Source organism: Loxodonta africana, chromosome 1 (assembly GCF_030014295.1).
Source record: "Loxodonta africana isolate mLoxAfr1 chromosome 1, mLoxAfr1.hap2, whole genome shotgun sequence".
Lineage (NCBI taxonomy): Eukaryota > Metazoa > Chordata > Mammalia > Proboscidea > Elephantidae > Loxodonta > Loxodonta africana.
Window position 1 is genome coordinate 232,297,869 of NC_087342.1, and position 19,780 is coordinate 232,317,648.

General features: G+C 40.2%; 1 protein-coding gene across 2 annotated transcripts in view; it reads right to left on the reverse strand.

Annotated features, from left to right (window-relative positions):
- The window catches only part of PRKN (parkin RBR E3 ubiquitin protein ligase), a 1,623,853-nt gene that overhangs the window by 931,557 nt on the left and 672,516 nt on the right, over nt 1–19,780 (reverse strand). The gene's annotated exons all lie outside the window — the stretch shown is intronic.

Here is a 19,780-nt window from a genome sequence, read left to right on the forward strand (position 1 = left end):
TACTTTGTCCTGTAGGGTCGCTATGAGTTGGAATGGGCTGGACAGCACGCAACAACAAGTCTGAGAAAAGGAATTACAATTGAATATAAAATCTAGTTATAAAAAAAGGCAATAAACATTCCAAGTTTAGTCAAGCAACTCTTCTGCGCTTTTTTTCTCATTTCCTAATTCTGTGAATGAATTGGTCAAAATTACGTGTTGTGTTGGCACTTATACCTATCCAGTGGTTCTAGGAGATGTTCTTCATTAATTTATACATGTAAGTTACTAAACACAGCGGCAGAGGTTGCTAACTAGTTGTTTAACCAACACACATTTTCTCCTTCTTCCTTAGTTGTTGTTAGTTGCTGTCCATTCAGCTCCAACTCACGGCAACCTTACGTGTCACAAAATGAAAACATTGCCCAATCCTGGGCCATCTTCATGACAGTTGGTATGCTTGAGTTCACTCTTGGGGCTATCATGTTGATCTATCTCATGGAGGGTTTCCCTTATTTTCGCTGGCCCCCTACTTTATCAAACATAAGGCCTGTTTCTAGCAATTGGTCTCTGCTGATGATGTGTCTAAAGTAAGTAAGCTAAGATCTTGCCATCCTCACTTCTAAGGAGCATTCTTGTACTTATTCTAAGACTGATATGTTTATTCTTCCTCAGTAACAGAACATTTGAGGTGGCAAAATATTCACCTACAGCACTATACTTCCCAGCTTTCCGTGCAGGTAAAAGTAGTCATTAACGAATTTCTGGCCAATAAAGTGTAAACAGAAGGCAAGAGTTCCATGTTGACAAATTCCTTAAATTAAATAGGAGAAAGACAGCTGGTTTAAACTCTCTAGTTGCCATCCCCCTTTCCTGTACTTCATGCTCAGAATGTGGACTTTATGGCTGATGTTCCAGAAAACATCTTGGACCAAGAGCTGACCTTGAGGACATCATCCTGCGCAAAGGGGAATGGAGCAGAAAGACAGAGTTTGGCGTCCTTGGCGACAGCAGTGATGTAATAGCAGTCTCGACACCCACCGCCAGACTTCTCGTCACAGAAACACACACTTTCAGCTTGTTTATGTCACTGTAACTTTTGCTCTCTTTTATTAGCAGCTGAGTTCAATTCCTAATATAAGTAGCCATGTGAATCAGACATCAAGGGCAAAAGGATTTATTTGAAGAAAACAAAAATGCACATCATTAAGGAGGATAAAATACTGTACATGGAATACAAGAAGTAGCACAAGGTACAATGTGGTTGCCCAGGAGAAAATTGCTTATTCTCTCTACATAGTTTTTTAGGTGGGTGAAGCTTAGATTGAGACTTGGAAAATGAGAAGGTATTCAATCCAATAAGGTAGGGGTGATAGAAGGGGCTGAAGTGATTGGACACAAAGAGGCCACTGGAAAAAAAGCACATGGAGACATGATAGCTTTACATACTTCAGAATCAAATGGATACCAGTCACTAGGGTCAAAATATATAGATTAGAACAAAATGGATGGGATTTGATAGAATAAAACATTATCAAAATTATCTAGCTCATTTAAAGAAATCAATATATTCTTCTCCATTTAACACTTGAAAAAGATTTAAGCTTAAGAGGGGAGACAAAGGAGCTGATTATTAAGATTGCCATCACAGTCTTTCTCTCAAAATAGAAAGAGCAATTTTAACCCTTTTCCCATCCACACGGTTGGTGAGGTTAACAAAGGGCACTGAAAGCAAGCCTTAAAGGCAACCTTCAGAAAAGCACAAATCTCTGACAAATTAATATTCTCTCATCATGATAAAAACAACATAAACTATGCAAGATGGATTTTAATATTCATGACTTACATCTTTTAAAAATTGGCAAGATAGCAAATAAAATAACAAGAAAGCACTTTGCTGAGGTGTTCAAAGTACTTTGCAGCATTAAAAAATTCTTATAGCATCCTTGTAAGGAAGAAAGGAGGCGGACATTATTCATCAAAATTTACAGACAGGACCAAGGGATGGAAGGTGCTCTCAGAAGGTCATCTGTTCTACCTCCTCGGAGCTCCAAGCCTCATCATAACTGGTATCTCAACATTGGCATCACCAAATGTCTGTGAGTAGGTGCGCACACCAGTACATTGTGGTGTTGCAGGTCTACCCACAAGTAAATCACCACAATATCAATAGTTTTACCATCGCAGAATACGCACAATAGTATCCATAGCTGATTTGATGCACTCTTGGCAGTTCTACCTGACTTCTAAGAATTGAGGAAATTTTTATCTGGACTAAGTTGAAAGCAAATGCCCCACTTATGTGGTCAACCCTCACCTTAAGCTTATCCACAGGAGGAGCTGCCCAGTCACTCTTGTAACCCCTACCAGAGCAGTCAGTGGTGGTAGCCAGGCACCATCTAGTTGTACTGGACTCAGTCTGGTAAGACTTGGTAGATGTGGTCTATTAGTCCTTTGGACTGATCTTTCCCTTATATCTTTACTTTTCTTCATTCTTCCTTGCTCCTGAAGGGGTGAGACTAGAAGAGCATCTAGATGGCCACTCTCCAGCTTTTAGGAACCCAGGTGCTACTCACCAAAGTAGAGCGTAGAACATTTTCTTTATAAACTATGTTACGCCAATTGAGCTAGATGTTCCCTGAGACCACGGTCCCCAAAGCCCTCAGGTCAGCAATTTGATCCCTCAGGGAGTTTGGATGTATCTACGGAGTTTCCATGACCTTGCCTTGGACAAGTTATGCTGGCTTCCCCAGTATTGTGTACTGTCTTAACCCTTCACCAAAGTTATTACTTACCTATAATCTATTTAGTGTTTTTCCATCTCCACCCCTCACTTGTAACCATTAAAGGGGTTTGGTTTTTCAGTGACTTTTTTTTTTAATGATGTTAAGTATCTTATCATATGCTTACTTGCTACCTTTGTTTCTTTCGTGAGGTGTCTATTAAAATATTTTGCCCATTTTTAAATTGGTTTATTTCTCCCCTTATTAGTGACTCTTGAGAGTTTCTCACACATTCTGGATAAAACTCCTTTATCAGATATGTGATTTGTGAATATTTTCTCCCAGTCTATAGCTTACCTTTTCATACTCTGAGAATATTTTATAGAGCCAGAATTACTAATTTTGATGTAGTCTTTTTTTTTCCTTAATGGATCACGCTTTTGGTGCCATATCCAAGAAAACTTTGCCCAATCCAAGGTCACAAAAATATACTCCTATATTTCTTTTTAAAAGGTTTATTTATCATTTTAGTTTTTACCTTTAAGTCTATAATCCATTTTGAGCTCATTTTTGATATTGTGTAATATATGAATGAAAGGTCTTTTTTTAAATATATATTTGTATATCCAATAGTTCCAGCACAATTTCTTAAAAGTAATTTTAATTCAAATGAAACATTCTGGTAACCTCTTAAAAATTCTCATTAAAAGGCAATACATATATGCCAGTTACCAGTTGCTGTCAAGTCAGTTTACATGGTGACCCCATGTGTGTCAGAGTAAAACTGTGCTCCAGAAGGATTTCATGGCTGTACCTTTTCAGAAGCAGGTTGTTAGGCTTTTCTTCTGAGGAGCCTCTGGGTGGATTTGAATCCCCAACCTTTTGGTTAGTAGCTGAGACCTTAACCATTTGTGCATGCGGGGACTCCACACACGTATGCATCACAGAAAATTTAGAAACCACGAATACATGTTAAATAGAAAGCAAAACTTAATTATAACAGGCTATGATAATCACTGTTACCATTTTTGCTGTATTTATTCCCAGAATTTTCATTAACACAACAGATAAGCAACCAGAGATTCAGTGAGAGGGACAGCTGGCCTTGGCTCACACAGCACAGGGCAGTGCTGAGAGTGATCACTGGCATCTGATCTCAGAGACTCACAGCTCATCACCCCACAGTGCTAGCTCAAGATTTTAATAAACAATAATTAGTGAGAGAAGAGCTCACTCAGAAAGAATGTACAGATGACAACAACGAAACAGTGAAGTCGAATGGGTAGAACAACCATTTATCTGGTCAACTGAACTAGAAAACTAATCACCTTCACCATTAACATCTTATCAGTGAACAATATCTGTTGTTCTCCTTTCCATTCAACTGATCAGTGTTTGATTTGTGGTCTCCATCACCTAGAATATGGCAGGTGTCATAACTGGCCTTGACACCCCAACTTGAGTTGCTAAATATAATTAATGATGCTCTGCTAATTTGAATGTCAGATATCCAACAAACAGTATTTTAGAATAAGTCAAAAAAATGCATGGGGCATACTTACATGCTAGACCTGGCAACTCTGCTTCCAATTCTATCTTCTAGGTAAATCAGAGTGGCCATACATGAATGAAAGAATGGATAAACAATACATATTGATCTGGGGTAAAGTGCAATCATGGAAAATAATGCATTAGAGTAAGTCCTCCAAAGGTGATTGGATTTAAACTGGTGAAGAGAAAGAGGAAAGGCAAAAATAAAACAAACCAAAAACATTGAAATTCTTTATAAATTTTTATGTTATTGCTAAATAATGGCCAGGCTAACATTTTTTTATATAGTTTTAATTTTAGTATATGTGTTGCCAGAATAAGTATCTTTGCCTGGGCTTTCACTTTTTTGGAGTCAAATCATTTTTATTAAGTAAATACCAACAAGGCTGCTTAAATATATATAGGTCCTATTTGACCACCCAGCATCTCAAAAACAGCATCTAGGTCAGCTTGAAGTGTGTTTTGACCTCCATAAAACTCCTATTAGCCTATACTCCAAAGGGATAAGGTGAAAATATTATACAGTGACCTTGGGTTTCAGCTGTAACATGGCCACATTTCTATTATTTGTGGCATTCAGCTTTGTAGACAAATACTCCCTGTGGGCAATAAGCACTGGCTAGCCTTGGTAAAAGGACCACACTTGTTCCTTTTGTCAGTATGAATTAAGGCTACAACTGAGTGAAACTATGAGGATAAACATAAAAGGACTAGCTCGTTTAGGAATAGAGCTGAGTGCCAACTCATCATTTTTAGTTCTCAGAACTTAATCAACTATTCAGCCTTTTGCATATAACTCCCATTGGTCATTTGTTTTCAATCACTAATTATAGGAAAGATCAGATTAAATTTCCAGTGGAGAAAAGTCTCTGTTGTCTTCCTATAGTGAAGGTATCCACATCCGTGCGATCTACTACGGAAATTGCACTCTCCTTCTGCTGATGGGTGATTCAGCTTTTATGCTGTCTACAAAGAAGCAGTCCCACTACGTTCTGATTTGAATTTTGCCACACTAAGCATATGGCTGCTAATAAGGACCTGTTGTTATAGTGGGGCCCTGGTGGCACAGTAGTTAAGTGTTTGGCTGCTAACCAAAAGGTCAGCAGTTTGAATTCACCAGCTGTTCCTCGGAAACCCTATGGGGTGTTCTGCTCTGTCCGTTAGGTTTGCTACGAGTCGGAATTGACTCAGTGGCAGTGGGTTTGATTTGCTTTTTCTTTTTGTTTGTTATTATTGGGTGCCATTGAGTTGATCACAACTCGTAACAACCCCATGTGACAGAGTAAGACTGCCCCATGGGGTCTTCTCGACTGTAATCTTTATGGAAACAGATTGCCAGGTCTTTCTGAGGAGCTGCTGGGTAGGCTTGAACTGCCAGTTTTTCTGTGGTTAACAGCCAAGTGTTTCACTGTTGCGCCATCAGGGCTCCTTAATAAGGACTTGGATGTCAACAACTCCTGCCAGTGCTCAAAGAGATAAAGACAACTCTTCATTCAGAGTACCGATACGTGGAATAAACAAAAGGAATTCTCCCAAATGGTGATTCGGGTAGTTTGTGGAAGCTACTTTTTCTGTAAGTGAAGTCCACCTCGTTATTTCCTGCTAAATCAAACATGCCTTAGGCTCTGTGCCAGACCATTTGCCTGGGAGCACTGACACAGGAAAATGGATTCTTTCTCTATAGTATGCATGTAAACATCCAACAACTTCAAGAAGTTGAGGCTAGTAGAATACACAGGGAGACAAACTGGACCACGATTATGGTATTGGGCAATGTACTATTCAAGCCTAGAGCTTCTCTCTCGCTAAACTTGTCACATGATATGAATGACCCTGTTGTTATGTGAAGCTGAAAACATCCTAACTACTAGAGAATCCTATGTACTCCAGGTGTTTTCAAGGGTATTTTATGTTAAGAAAAATTCCATCCCTTTTATATATCATGTAACAAATTGAAAATAAATGTTCACTCAATATTCTACTTATTCTTTCTTTTTTTAGGATAAAGGATGATACTAATTCTGTGTTCCTAATCCCATTGCTTAACTGATTTTATATTGATGTTGTCCCTTCAAGGGAATATACAGAGACACACAATATCCAGTACTCAGTTAAGACTGACAATGATAAAAGACCAATGTGAACATCACCCTAAAGGAAATCCACCATAATAGGCTCGCTCACCATTCAAAATGCCCAACCAAACGGGACTCCACTGCATATTGCAGATTCAGAGGACATCACCACAGTTTTTGACAAAATAGGAAGGAAAATTTATAAATATTTTAACTTCACATTTTAAGGGGCAGTTAGTTTATAACGGTAAAGGTAATAAAAGCAGAGAATTTCTAAATCCACTTTTCAAGTCATACTCTTGAAAATGAAATTAGGGATAACCACAGACATAATTTGTAATCGTGGGAACCTGGCACTCAGGGAGACATTACTAAGTTATCATTTTCACTATGGAAGTTTCTACCAGGCTAATTACATCGGCCTTGTCTGAAGAAATAATTTATTACTAATCAAGTGAGACAGTAGTCATGAGCAGTATCAAAGAGAATTCTGAGGAGACAAAATGAAGCCCTCTGTCTCTGGCAGTACCCAGAGAAGAGACTGCCCAGGCCCCAAGTACATACCATCCTGGAGGACCATAAAAAGACAAGGTACCATCAGATGCATCAAAGTATCATAGTTTTGACACCAAACCCAAACCAAGCCCATTGCCATCAAGCTGATTCTGACTCATAGCAACCCTACAAGAGAGAGCAGAACTGCTCCATGGGTTTCCAAGGCTATAATCTTCATGGAAGCAGACTACCACAACTTTCTCCTGTGGGGTGGCTGGTGGGTTTGAACTGCTGACCATTCGGTTCCCAGCCGAGTGCTTAACCACTGTGCCACCAGAACTCCTCCGGTTTTGACACCAGTACCCGTTACAATGATCCAACTAACTCTCCTCGAAAATTCTGTGCCTGTAACATAACTGTCAGATAATAATTTACTTTAACATTTCCAAGAAAATTTATCTATCATTAGATAATGTGCTGATTCCAAACCCCACTGCCCTCAGGTAGATTCCGACTCATAACAATCCTGTAAGGCAGAGCAGATCTGCCCAAAATAGGGTTTCTAAGGAGCAGCTGGTGGATTCGAGCTGCTGACCTTTTGGTTAGTAGCAGAACTCTTAACCACTGCGCCACCAGGGCTCCAGTCTTCTCCCTGTGTTAGTTTTCGTTCTTGCTATAATCTAATAAACCAATGTTCTAGTTTTTAAACAAGGGCCTTTGATGAGTTTGTCCTGTAGAGACTAGTGACTTCTGAGTTCACTAACTTTTGGATATCCAAGCCTCCAAGCTTGAGAAGAAAAGACACTGTGCCATAGGGATCATTCCAAGGTACTTCCATCTATGAATCAACACTTCTCCCCTAGGATGATGCCTTTTTCAACTGTGGTCCCTTGTATGAACCACAGAATGCAGAAAATTATTTAATGGATTTGCTCAATTCTCCCAAGGATGGTATATAACTATTATTCTAGATGCATAGAAGTTAATTCACACAATAGAGGTCTTTGTATCTTAAGGCTCAATTCTCCTGTGGAATCCCTGGTTCCATACTTTCAGACTGAAACATGAAGCATACCTCTCTCACTCTGTGGTCGGGGTTCGAGTGACTCTTTGGGCTTGGCGCCAGAGAAACCAGCTGCCCATGCTGTCCTGGGAGCTTGGATCTAAGGGGATCAAACACATGAGCACTGACATCTGGAACAGTCTGAATTATGGCTACATTTTTGAGTAATTGCTACGCGCTAAGAATACTCCCTGCTTTCACAAGAAGAAATAGTTGTCCCCAGAATATCCTTTCTCTCCTACTATAGCAACGTTGGAGCCCTGATGGCAAAGTGGTTAAGAACTCAGGCTGCTAACCAAAAGGTCGGCATTTGGAATCTACCGACCGCTCTTTGGAAACCCTACGGGGCAGTTCTACTCTGTCCTGTAGAGCTACTATGAGTCGAAATCGACTCGATGGCGCAAACAACAACAACATAGTAATATTACTTTTAGCTGGACATGTGGCAGCCTAATTAAAGACTACATTTCTCTGCCTCCCTTGCAGTTAGATGTTGTCATGTGACTAAAGTCTGGCCGATGAGATGTGAGTAGAAGCAATGTAGGTAATCACGCGTGGGTTCAGACTCTCCAAAGGACAGAAATATCTACCTGCTTTCCCCCTTCTCTTGACTTGAATACAGTCTTTCTGTTGAGTCACGTCTGACTGTGAACATGAGCACAAAATCCTAGGCATGGCAATGAATCAAGAATGAAGGGGCCTAGGCCTCTGACATAATCAAGATGCAATATTAGCTCTTGACCAATTCCCCAGGTTGTTAAAAGTGAGAAAACTAAACTTCTACCAAGATTAAGCTATGGGCATTTTGAGGTCCATTGTCATAGCGGCTTTGTCTGTATCCTAACTTATGGATTGAACTGTGTCCTCCAAAAAGAAGTGTTTTAGTCTTAACCCCTGTACCTGTGAAGGTGACCTTGTTTGTGGAGTTAGGTTCTTTCTTTGCGGCTTTGCTGCTGTTAACAGTTGAGTTAATGATGTTACACCAGAATAGGGTGGGTTCTAATCCCTCCTGAGTGGTGTCTTACAAAAGGGGAGAACAGACATGGAGACAGAGTTATACACAGGAGGAAGACACTATGTAAGGAGACACAGTTATACATGGGGGAAGACACCACGTAAGGAGACAGAGTTATACACAGGAGGAAGACACAATGTAAGGAGACACAGTTATACACGGGGGAAGACACCACGTAAGGAGACAGAGTTATACACAGGGGGAAGACACCATGTAAGAAGACAAGAGTTATATACAGGGGGAGACACCACGTAAGGAGACACAGTTATACACAGGGGAAGACACCAGGTAAGGAGACAGAGTTATACACAGGGGGAAGACACCATGTAAGGAGACAGTTATACACGGGGGAAAGCACCATGTAAGGAGACAGGGTTATACACAGGGGGAAGACATCATGTAAGGGTACACCCACGAGCAGCAAAGGAATGATGAGAGTTGCTGGCAACCATGAGAAGCTAGGAGAGAGCCGTGGAATCGTTCCTCTCTCAGAACTTTCAGAAGGAATCGACATAGCTGATACCCTCATTCGGACTTCCAGCCTCCAGAACCTTGAAACAATAAACTTCTGCTCTTTGAAGCCACCCACATTGTTGTAATTTCTTATGGCAGCCCTAGGAAACTAAGACTAACTAGTTCACATGTAGAATCTCATTATATCCTCACAATGAACCTATGAAGTCAGCGCAAAACATAAGATCCAAGATGATACATGCCAGTGTGCAAAAAATAACCAGTTATCATGTATCTGAAATATGGAAAGAAGCCAAAAATGCTGGCCACTGGGCCTTCGAAGTGACCATGGGGCACCCACAGCCAGTGTTTGCACCTAGGGAGGGAAGAGGGGTCTGCCGGCGCTGAGAGACACGGGCAAGCACAGGGCGCAGGGTTCTGAAGAAGCATCAGGATAAGTTCTCAGGATAGAGAGACCCACTAAGAATAGGCATCTTGTGTTGGAAAGCATTACATGCTATGAATACTCCACACTTGTGGGTATTACCGCAGGCATCTTGATTCCCGAAATACAACAGTTCGGGTAAATCTGTAAGACACGCATTTCTGCTGCAAAGACACTGTCAAAATGTTTTTTCTTAACGTGATTTTAAAATACGTGAGTTTGGGGTACTTTTCTGGTTTTGCCTTTTTCACTGCTGATTTAGACGCTCTCTCAAGAGCTCCAGAGTGTAAACTATGTCCTGAGGGCAATCCTGAGGCAAATCTTCACCTGCTCCCCCAGAGGAGGCTTGGTTATTGTAGGTTGTTCTAGTGCCCAGAGCCCCTGGCGGTATTTACTTCAGGTGAAGAGAACATCAAAGCTGCTGTTCTGAAAAAGGCACACTCCTGAAACATCAGCGCAGTTTGGCTTTTGCAACAGCTCCTGCACTGGGGAAAAATAAATCAATTGCAATTATATTTGGGTCCTGCCTTTACAAAGGCTGGTTAACATCTCCATCATTTCAATGATGTACAGAAAAACTAAAATAAGGAGAACTCTGCCTGCCAGCCTTCCCCCTGGAAATATGCTTTTGTTGTTTAGTTACCAGGAATGGTAGAAAGATCCAAGGAACTCCGGTTCCCTCATGGTTGATGCAAACTGGAAACTGAGAAATATTTATCTATCTTAAGGAAGTTGTCTATGTTCCCCCCCCCGGCCACACACACACACACACACACACACACACCATATAGTGTGAGCTGGGCAATTATTGAACCTAATTCATGGTCACCGAATACTATTAAAAACTCAAACATCACTGAGACTGTGGGCTATATAACATTGTAGACAGTCTTCTACAGGGAAAAGAGAAATTGGCCAAGATTAGGAAAGGCATGAGAGTCCTGGTGGTACAATGGTTAAGCACTAGGCTGTGAAATAAAAGGTTGGCAGTTTGGACCCACCAGCCAATCCACGGGAGAAAAGACCTGGCAATCTACTCCCATAAAGATCACAGCTGAGGAAGCCCTATGGGGCAGTTCTACTCTGTCATATACAGGCGCTAGGAATTGGAATCCACTCAATGGCACACAACAACAGGAAAGCCATTAGTGAAGAGCTATATGAAGGAATAGAACCAAAACCAAACCTGTTGTTGTCAAGTTGATTCTGACTCATAGCGAACCTATAGGACAGAGTAGAACTGCCCCATAGGGTTTCTGAGAAGTGGCTGGTAGATTTCAACTGCCAACCTTTTGGTTAGATGAAATCCTGATGTTAGAAGAAAAAAAAGAAGGAAGAAAAGCAGAGAACGTCCATAATATTGACGACTGTCAGAATTGAAGATTCAGTGGTTGACCTGAAATTTGTACTTCCTCCCAGCTAATCTTCAGGCAGTAGTAAACTCATGCCACTGACCAGAAAAACAAGTTGTCATCCAGTTGATTCCAACTCATGGTGACCCCATGTGTGTCAGAGTAGAACTGTCCTGCATAGGGTTTTCAATGGTGTGATTTTTGACACTTGGAGCTAAATCTGAGGGTATTCTGGCTGCAGGGATGAGGCGGCCTGGTTGGTTCAGGGTTTGTCTAAAAGCTTGACTGCCACCAGGCAGACAGGTGCACCAGCCTCTCCTCCTTTCATTCCCAAGGGCACCTTCTTAGAAAATGAAATTTCATGCTCAGTCAGCCTTTAGAAACATATGATTTAAACATATGCCAGTCTCGTTCTACATATTTGCAGCTTCTCAATTCTCCACCGCCCAGGCTCCTTCTTAAAATAGCTTTGGTTGAAGTCACAAGGTTTAGCTGAAAAGTGATCTTTCCCTCTTTTTATCTGGTCTATGCCAGATAACTGTGAGAAAATTGAGCAGCCACAAGAACAATGAATTAATGATATTTTGTGATAGTGGTATTTTAATGCCTGAGACTGTTTTCAGAATTACGAAGGCATTTTCCTTTTGGAAACACACAGTCTTCCAAAAAAACTTTGCCATGGACCATAACCAATCGACACATGCTGATTCCTGTCTTGCTAGTACCACTTGAACGAAGAAGAAACAAAAAAAGGGTGTGAAAAATTTATGCAGATAAAAAAAATCTTGATATGACAAAGTAATTTGCTTAATTTGAAAGCAAATTTTTATCCACATGCAATAAGAATTTATTTTTATAAGATGAAAAGCACATGCGATATGATAAATACTGCTGATGGTTGGAGTTCAACAGAAAACAGTTGCTGTGGAACCGACTCTGACTCATGGTGACCACATGTGTGTCAGAGTAGGACTGTGCTCCACAGGATTTTCAGAGCTGATTTTTCAAAAGTAGATTGCCAGGCTTTTCTTCTGAGGCACCTCTAGGTGGGTTCAAACCTTTCAACCTTTTGATTAGCAGCTGAACATGTTCACCATTTGCATTACCCAGGGGCTCCATCACCCCATTGCCATCAAGTTGATTTTGACTCATAAGAACCCTACAGGACAGAGTAGAACTTCCCTATAAGGTTTCCAAGACTGTAATCTTTACAGAAGCAGACTGCCACATATTTCCCCTGTGGAGCAGCTGGTGGGTTCAAATCACCGACCTTTCAGTTAGCAGCTGTGCACTTAACCACTGTGACACCAGGGCTCCTTAGGAACTCCAGAATTATTGTTAAAAACCATTTGCTGTCCAGTCAGTTCCATCTGGTAATGATTCCGTGCATGTCAGAGTGGATCTCTGCTCCACAGGGTTTTTGATGACTGAGAATGCCAGGGCTTTCTTCCAAGGTGTCTCTGGGTAGACTCAAACCACCAACCTTTTGATTAAAAGCCAAGTAATCATCTGTGCTACCCAGGGACTCCTAGTTAGAGTCACATGGTAATTAATTGACATTGATTCCTAAAATACAACTAAGAGTTCTTCAAAGGAACACTATTAAGCCCAAATTAAATAGTAATAATGTTTTAGGTATCCTTAGGTTAATATACTCGAGTTCCCAGTAACGAAGGGATTTTGAATAATATGAGCCTCTCAGGAGCTAGTAAGGACAAGAAACCCTCTTTGCCATAACTGGGGGGTCACTTAGATGGTAGAAGGGTGCTGAGAAAAGAGTATTCCTTCAGTCAACCTGCAGCAGATGGCAAATGTCAACGAAAAGAGAGTTTTTTTCAAAGTGCAAACACTATCAGAAGAGCCTTTTAATGCCTGAGGCTGTTTGTGATCAGCTCATATGGTTTCCCAAGCTTATACCAGCTATGTCTGCTTAGTTTCTCAAATTCTCCTCATTCTTCCAGGCCCAGTTGAATCTCCATGTTCTCCATGACACCATGACAGCCTTCCTGGCTGCTCTAGCCCACAGCAGCTCTCTTAATCCACTCAGCTCATGATTTAGCACCTATCGTTCCCCTTTCATGTCTATTCAAGTAAGCCCCGTCTGTTCAGTTAAGCTCAATGAAACCAAGTGTTATAGATTGAACTGTGTCCCCTCCTAAATGTGTGTCAATTTGGCTGGGCACTGATTCCCAGGATAGTGTGGTTATCCACCATTTTGTGATCTGATGTGATTATCCTATGTGTTGTAAATCCTAATCTCTATGATGTTAATGGCCAAAGATGAAGACTCATTAACAACCTGTGATATTCAGATGACAAAACCTTTCTTGCTAAAAGTGAAGAAGACTTGAAGCACTTACTGATGAAGATCAAAGACCACAGCCTTCAATATGGATTACACTCAACATAAAGAAAATAAAAATCTACACAACTGGATGAATAAACCACATTATGATAAATGGAATTTTGTCTTTGAATTATGGTGGTGGTGGAGAATATCAAATATACCATGGACTGCCAGAAGAATGAACAAATACGTCCTAGAAGACGTACAGCTGGAATGCTCACTAGAGGCAACGATGGCGAGACTCCATCTCACATACTTTGGACATGTTTATCAGGAGGGACCAGTCCCTTGGTAAAGTGGAGAGTCCTTGAAAAAAATGAAGACCCTCAAGGAGATGGGTTTACACAGTGGCTGGAACAATGGGCTCAAGCATGGCAACAATTGTGAAAACGGTACAGGACCACGCAGTGTTTCGTTCTGTTGTACACAGGGTTGCTATGAATAGGTACCAACTCCACAGCACCTCGATACAATCTCAAAACAATAACGTTGGTGATGGAGTTGTGGTGCCACAATAGTTAAGAGCTCAGCTGCTAATGAAAACATTGGCAGTTCAAATCCATCAGCTGTTCTTTGGGACTCCCATGGGGCAGTCCTACTTTGCCCTGTAGGGTTGCTATGAGTCAGATTTGACTTGATGGCAACAGATTTTTTTTTTTTTTTGTATGTTCATAAGGTAGGATTAAAGGCAGTTACATCAATGAGGTAGGACTCAATCTACAGGATTAGGTTATATCTTGAGTCAATCTCTTTTGAGACATAAAACAGAGAATCTAGCAGAAAGGAGAGGGACCTCATTAACTCCAAGTAAGGTGAGACAGGAGCAGTGTGCACCCTTTAGAAGTAGGGTCTCTATGCTGAGAAGCTCCTAACAAGGGAAAGATTGATAACGACTCTCCCCCAGAGCTGATGGAGAGAGAAAGCCTTCCCCTGGAGCTGGTACCAAGAATTCAGACTTCTTGCCTTCTAAACTATAAGAGAATAAATTTCTGTTTCTTGAAGCCATCCACTTGTGGTATTTCTGTTATAGCACCACTAGATAACTAAGACATCAAGGGAACAGTGGTGCAAAGAATCACGTGATCACGGCCCTTGGTTACAACTCTTGCATAAACACATTGCAGGGACCAATGTTTGTTTCCTGATACATGAGGCTAGCCTCTCAATTTCCTTAATGGCAGCTGACAATGGCATTTATTAACCAGAACATCTGCCATTTTGTTGGACTATCTTTGCCTGTAATTGTACATCCTCTCATTTCTGTTAAATTTTGAGGAGTCTAAAAAATTACGTTATATGAAATATAAGAAGAAAAAGTTTGTTTACCCATTAGAACCAACAGAACTCGTAAAAAACACAATCAAAGCAACATACTTTATTTTCCATGTAAACTCATGGGTTCTTCCTTAATAGGGTACGATGATTTTTATTATTTGCAAGATTGTTATCAAATTAAAACCCAGTGTAGCCTTTTTATGTCTTTCTTTGACAGATATTCTCTCTCATGTGCAAATACAAGTAAAGCATATTTCAAAAAGGAAGCTATCAGAATGCAGGACGCTAACTCAATACTGTATTTCAGATAATGTGTGTCATCTTCAATATCCTTTCTACACATTTCAGCAATTCATCAATTAAACAACTTACAGTTATTTTCACAGGAATAGTATTTTTCATTAGAAAGATGAAAAACTAGCATTTATTTACATCCTGGCATTGTCTACCACTTTCAATACTTTCTTCTCCATCTACCCAGTTCTTGGATATCAAAAGTCTGATATTTTTGCATATTGCTATTTTAATTATATAAAACCGATCAAGTGAAAACTGAATAATCAAGTAAAAGTCAAAGGCAAATTAATCTTGGCTCTGCTCAAACAAATGTATTGTATCAAAATCCCTACCTATTCTCTTCAGAGAATTCGGGACTTTATTTAAATTCTCTTTTTAAGCAGCACTACTCAACTGCCAGGATTACGGACAGAACTAACACTGAATTTCAACTTGAAAAGCACCAAGTAGAATATCATAGTTTTAGGGATGGAATCTCAGAACATTCAGGGTAAAGTCTATCAAGCAGAAAAAACAGAGCCAAGTAGTCTCAAAGGACTAAAACATTCACCGTAACCTCAATTCTTGGAGAAACTTTCCTTCATCTGATGCTAAGGAGCTATTTTCAAAGTCGGAAGCATAAGCCATGGTCTATGAATCGTGAGACTAGCTAAGTGCTCAGCAGCTTGTAGGGGGAAAAAAAAAGACGAATTCAATTAAAGAAGGAACTAAAACGAAAATTGTACATGATTATAAAACGGCTTTCAATAAGATCCGTGGAAGAAAGTATAAACTACAGAATTCGAGAGACTGGAGGAAGTCAGGATTCATTGATGCTTTGAAATGACTTGACTTCTCTCAGATAGATAAAGTGGGGGAAGGGGCAAGTAAGAGTAAAATGAATCACAAACCATGCCTTCATTTAAATCACATGCTTCTCCTTGGTTAAACTAAGTATTTTTTAATATTTACATCATTATGCCATATATACATTTTTGCCATGCCATCACAATCATGACAACTAATATAGCAATACTGACTGGAAATTATTGTCAAAGGGCACTATTCATTGGAATTAAATCCAAGTCTCCAAAGGTGAGATTACTCAAATGGGCAGAGAATTTTCTCACTGTCCCTTTGTACACATATGGAACAGAGCAGGACATCATAAATGCTTAGTTTGCAAAGTTTTCCCCTTATGTGGCCCTATTTGGAAGCTTGGTTTACCTAACCCTCTGATGTTGGACACTTAGGTTGTCTTCAGTTTTCCTGGGTTGTGAACATTTTACCAACATCTTTTTCCATTCGTCTCTGATGCGACTTCTAAGTATTTTTCATGGTAGAACAGAAAAGATTAAACTGTTGGGTTAACAGGAACATTGCCAAATCTCTTGATACATTTTAATCTGGTTGATTTAAAAAACCTACTAGTAAGCCCTATTTGGGCAGTGATTTTTTTTTGCCATGTCTCAGATCGCCTTCTTAACCTCCTCTCTAGTCTCTTCTCTTTCTCCAGCCCCATCAAGCCCTCTGTGCACCCTGAAGATACACTGCAGCTTCAAAATTCCATCCTGACCCTTGTGTGGTTTTGTTGTGTGCTTTTTCCCTAGAATGACCCATGCCCTTCTCCTCTTCCTCACCATTTAACTCTCTCTGATCCCACCCACTAAGAATCACCCCCTTCCTTATCAAGGTTGATGGAGCACTCTATTCATGCCTCACTAATGACAGTATGGAAATAGTTTGACTAGACAGCTGCTCCGGCTAGAAGGTGGGACAGAGGGGATTGGTCTCTGTGTCAGAAGAACTTATAAAATGGCTCAGCACATAAGAGGCATTCAATAAATGCTTAACCCAAAACCTGCTGCCACTGAGTGGATTCCAACTCATAGTGACCCTCTAGGACACAGGAGAACTGCCCCATAAGGTTTCCAATGCTGTAATCTTTATGGAAGCAGACATCTTTCTCCTATAGAGAGCCTGGTGGGTTTGAATCACTGGCCTTTAGGTTAGCAGCTGAATATTTTAACTACTGTATGTCCAGGGCTCCTTAATAGATGCTTAGGTAATTTAATCAATACGGAGGAAATTCAAAAGACATCCCAAATGGTCCAGATTATACTCTTTCAGAATAAATAGTAATAAGAGTATATTATACAGGAGCGGGATTAAATAAATTTCAGAATACTCTGCCATAGCCTGAGGGCTCTCCAGGGCCTTCATGTAGCACTGGCTAGATGACCTGACCCAAAGCACCATCAGAGGGTTCAAGTTTCACATTCTCTCAAAGTACAGCCAGATACCACTTCTTACCCTTGTTAGGAATGGATAGTGAAGACTTCAGGTTTGAGAGATCTCTGTATTTATCAAGCCATTGCCACTGAGTCGATTCTGACTCACAGCAACCCTAGAGGACAGAGTAGAACTGCCCCATAGGGTTTCCAAGGAGCAGCTGGTAGATTCAAACTGCCAACCTTTTGATTAACAGCCAATCTCTAAAGCACTATGCCACCAGGGCTCCATTTCATCAACAGCTTTTCTTTTATAATGATAATTTATATTAATTTCTTAATTTAATTTCTGGTTTAACACTAAACCCTTCTATGATTTTTTTTTTTTTTTTGAGATTTTCCTGCTAAAAGTCTATCTATTTCAATCATCTGTAGCAAGCCAACTCATGGAACAGAATATACTTCCCAGGGCACAAAACATTTTTTCAATAATTTCTATTTAACTGATTAAACCAAGGCAATATAAAACAAGGTTTTGTTAAATAACTGGAATTTTTGAAAGGAATAGTTTAGGAAGGTTTTCTGTCTGAGCAATGGACGTCATCTATCATACAGTTTAAAATAATAAAGTCAGTTTTCTGTCTCAATCGTTGGTCTCTTCCTTCTCTTCACAATATAACACACGCTGAGTGTCAGCCTCCCATTACGGTGGTTCTGAGTATTGACAATAGGCTGCTCCTAGCTTCCCTCCCCCTCCAGTTGAAATAGCACGTTCACCTTGTGCAGTGTAAAAACTCAAAGTTCTAAAAGGGCAAAGTCATCGTGACTGTATATGAGCAGAAAAGAACACACAAACACCTATTTTAGGTACTACAATTGATTTAACTATAAATGAATCTCACAGCATTTAACAATTGTCTAAGTCATACTCAGAACTGTTCTGGGTTCTACGAGATTAAAAAAAAAGTCATCTGCATTTCAGAAGCTTACAACCTAGTTGAGAAAGAGACGCTCTGCGGAAAACAATTTAAAGAACTGTTTAACACCCTATGAAATTTTATGCGTGGGTAAAATTTGAGATTGTTTCAAGTTAGCGCCTCATGTAAACTGATTAGTTGTGGATGTCAAATACAACCCAAAATCATGGTTAAAGTTTATTATCCAATGGGGATGGCACTTAAATATTGTACAACTATTTCACAAATGGTAATATTTTTAATCTTTATGGACAATCTAGAAAAACAATATCTTCTTCAGGCACTGCTCTTCTTCTTAACACTGTCTAGAACATGACATCCTTACTCTACTACCATCTTGGTTGACTCTTGGCTTCCTTGACTTGTGTCTGGACCCTTTCTTCTCTGCTGCCTTCGTGTGTCCTTTCTTCTCTCATCCCAGAAGCACACAAGTTCCAGTCCCTGTTACCTGTTACCAGGACTATTAAAATCTTCAAACTAGTCTCATATTCACAGTCCATTCTGTGTCCTTCCATTTGGAGTCCATGGGAGCACCCCATAGCTAGTGTGTCCATGTTAAACCACAGTTGTGTTCACATTACTCCCTCTTCATAAATGGCCAACAGCTTTCCTCTAATTGCCATATAAGATCCCTCTCCAAATGGCATTAAAGGTCATCCACAACACCACTAATCCTAAGTCTACCCCATCTACCATTGTGTTTGTCTCTCATGCATGTAATCTCACACCCATCTAGACTAGGCCCTGTGTTTAAAAGTCCTATATGATTTGTTACGGCTGTGCCTTTGTCCTGCCCATCTCTAACCATTAAATTCTATCCATCTTCTCAAAGTCCATCTTAAATGCTCCTTTTTGTATTTGGTACTCATAGGTGAGCACTCTGTCTCTGAAATGCAATAGCAGTTAATCTTATCATATGGCACTGGCCATATAAAAAACAAATATATATTTATATATATTTTTATATATTTATTTGCCCCATCTCTAGAGTATAAATTCCTTGAAGGCAGGTATTCTATCCAACCTAAATCCTTACTTTCTAGAACACTCACCACAGTACTTTGTACGTGCTTTATTATTGTTGTTAGGTAGTGTTGAGTCAGCTCCGACTCATAGCGACCTATTGTATAACAGAACAAAATGTTGCCCAGTCCTGTGCCATTCTCATAATCATTGCTATGGCTGAGTTCATTGCTGCAGCCACTGTGTCAATCCATCTAGTTGAGGATCTTCCTCTTTTTCACTAACATTCTACTATACCAGGCATGATGTTCTTCTCCAGGGATAGGTCACACCTGAAAACACGGCCAAAGTATGTGAGATAAAGTCTCACCATCCTTGCTTCTAAGGAGCATTCTGGTTGTTTGTTCTTTTGGCAGTCCGTGGTATATTCAATATTCTTCCTCAACACCATAATTCAAATGCATCAATTCTTCTTTGGTCTTCCTTATTCACTGTCTACCATTCTCATGCATATGAAGCAACTGAAAATACCATGGCTTGGGTCAGGTGAACCTTAGCCT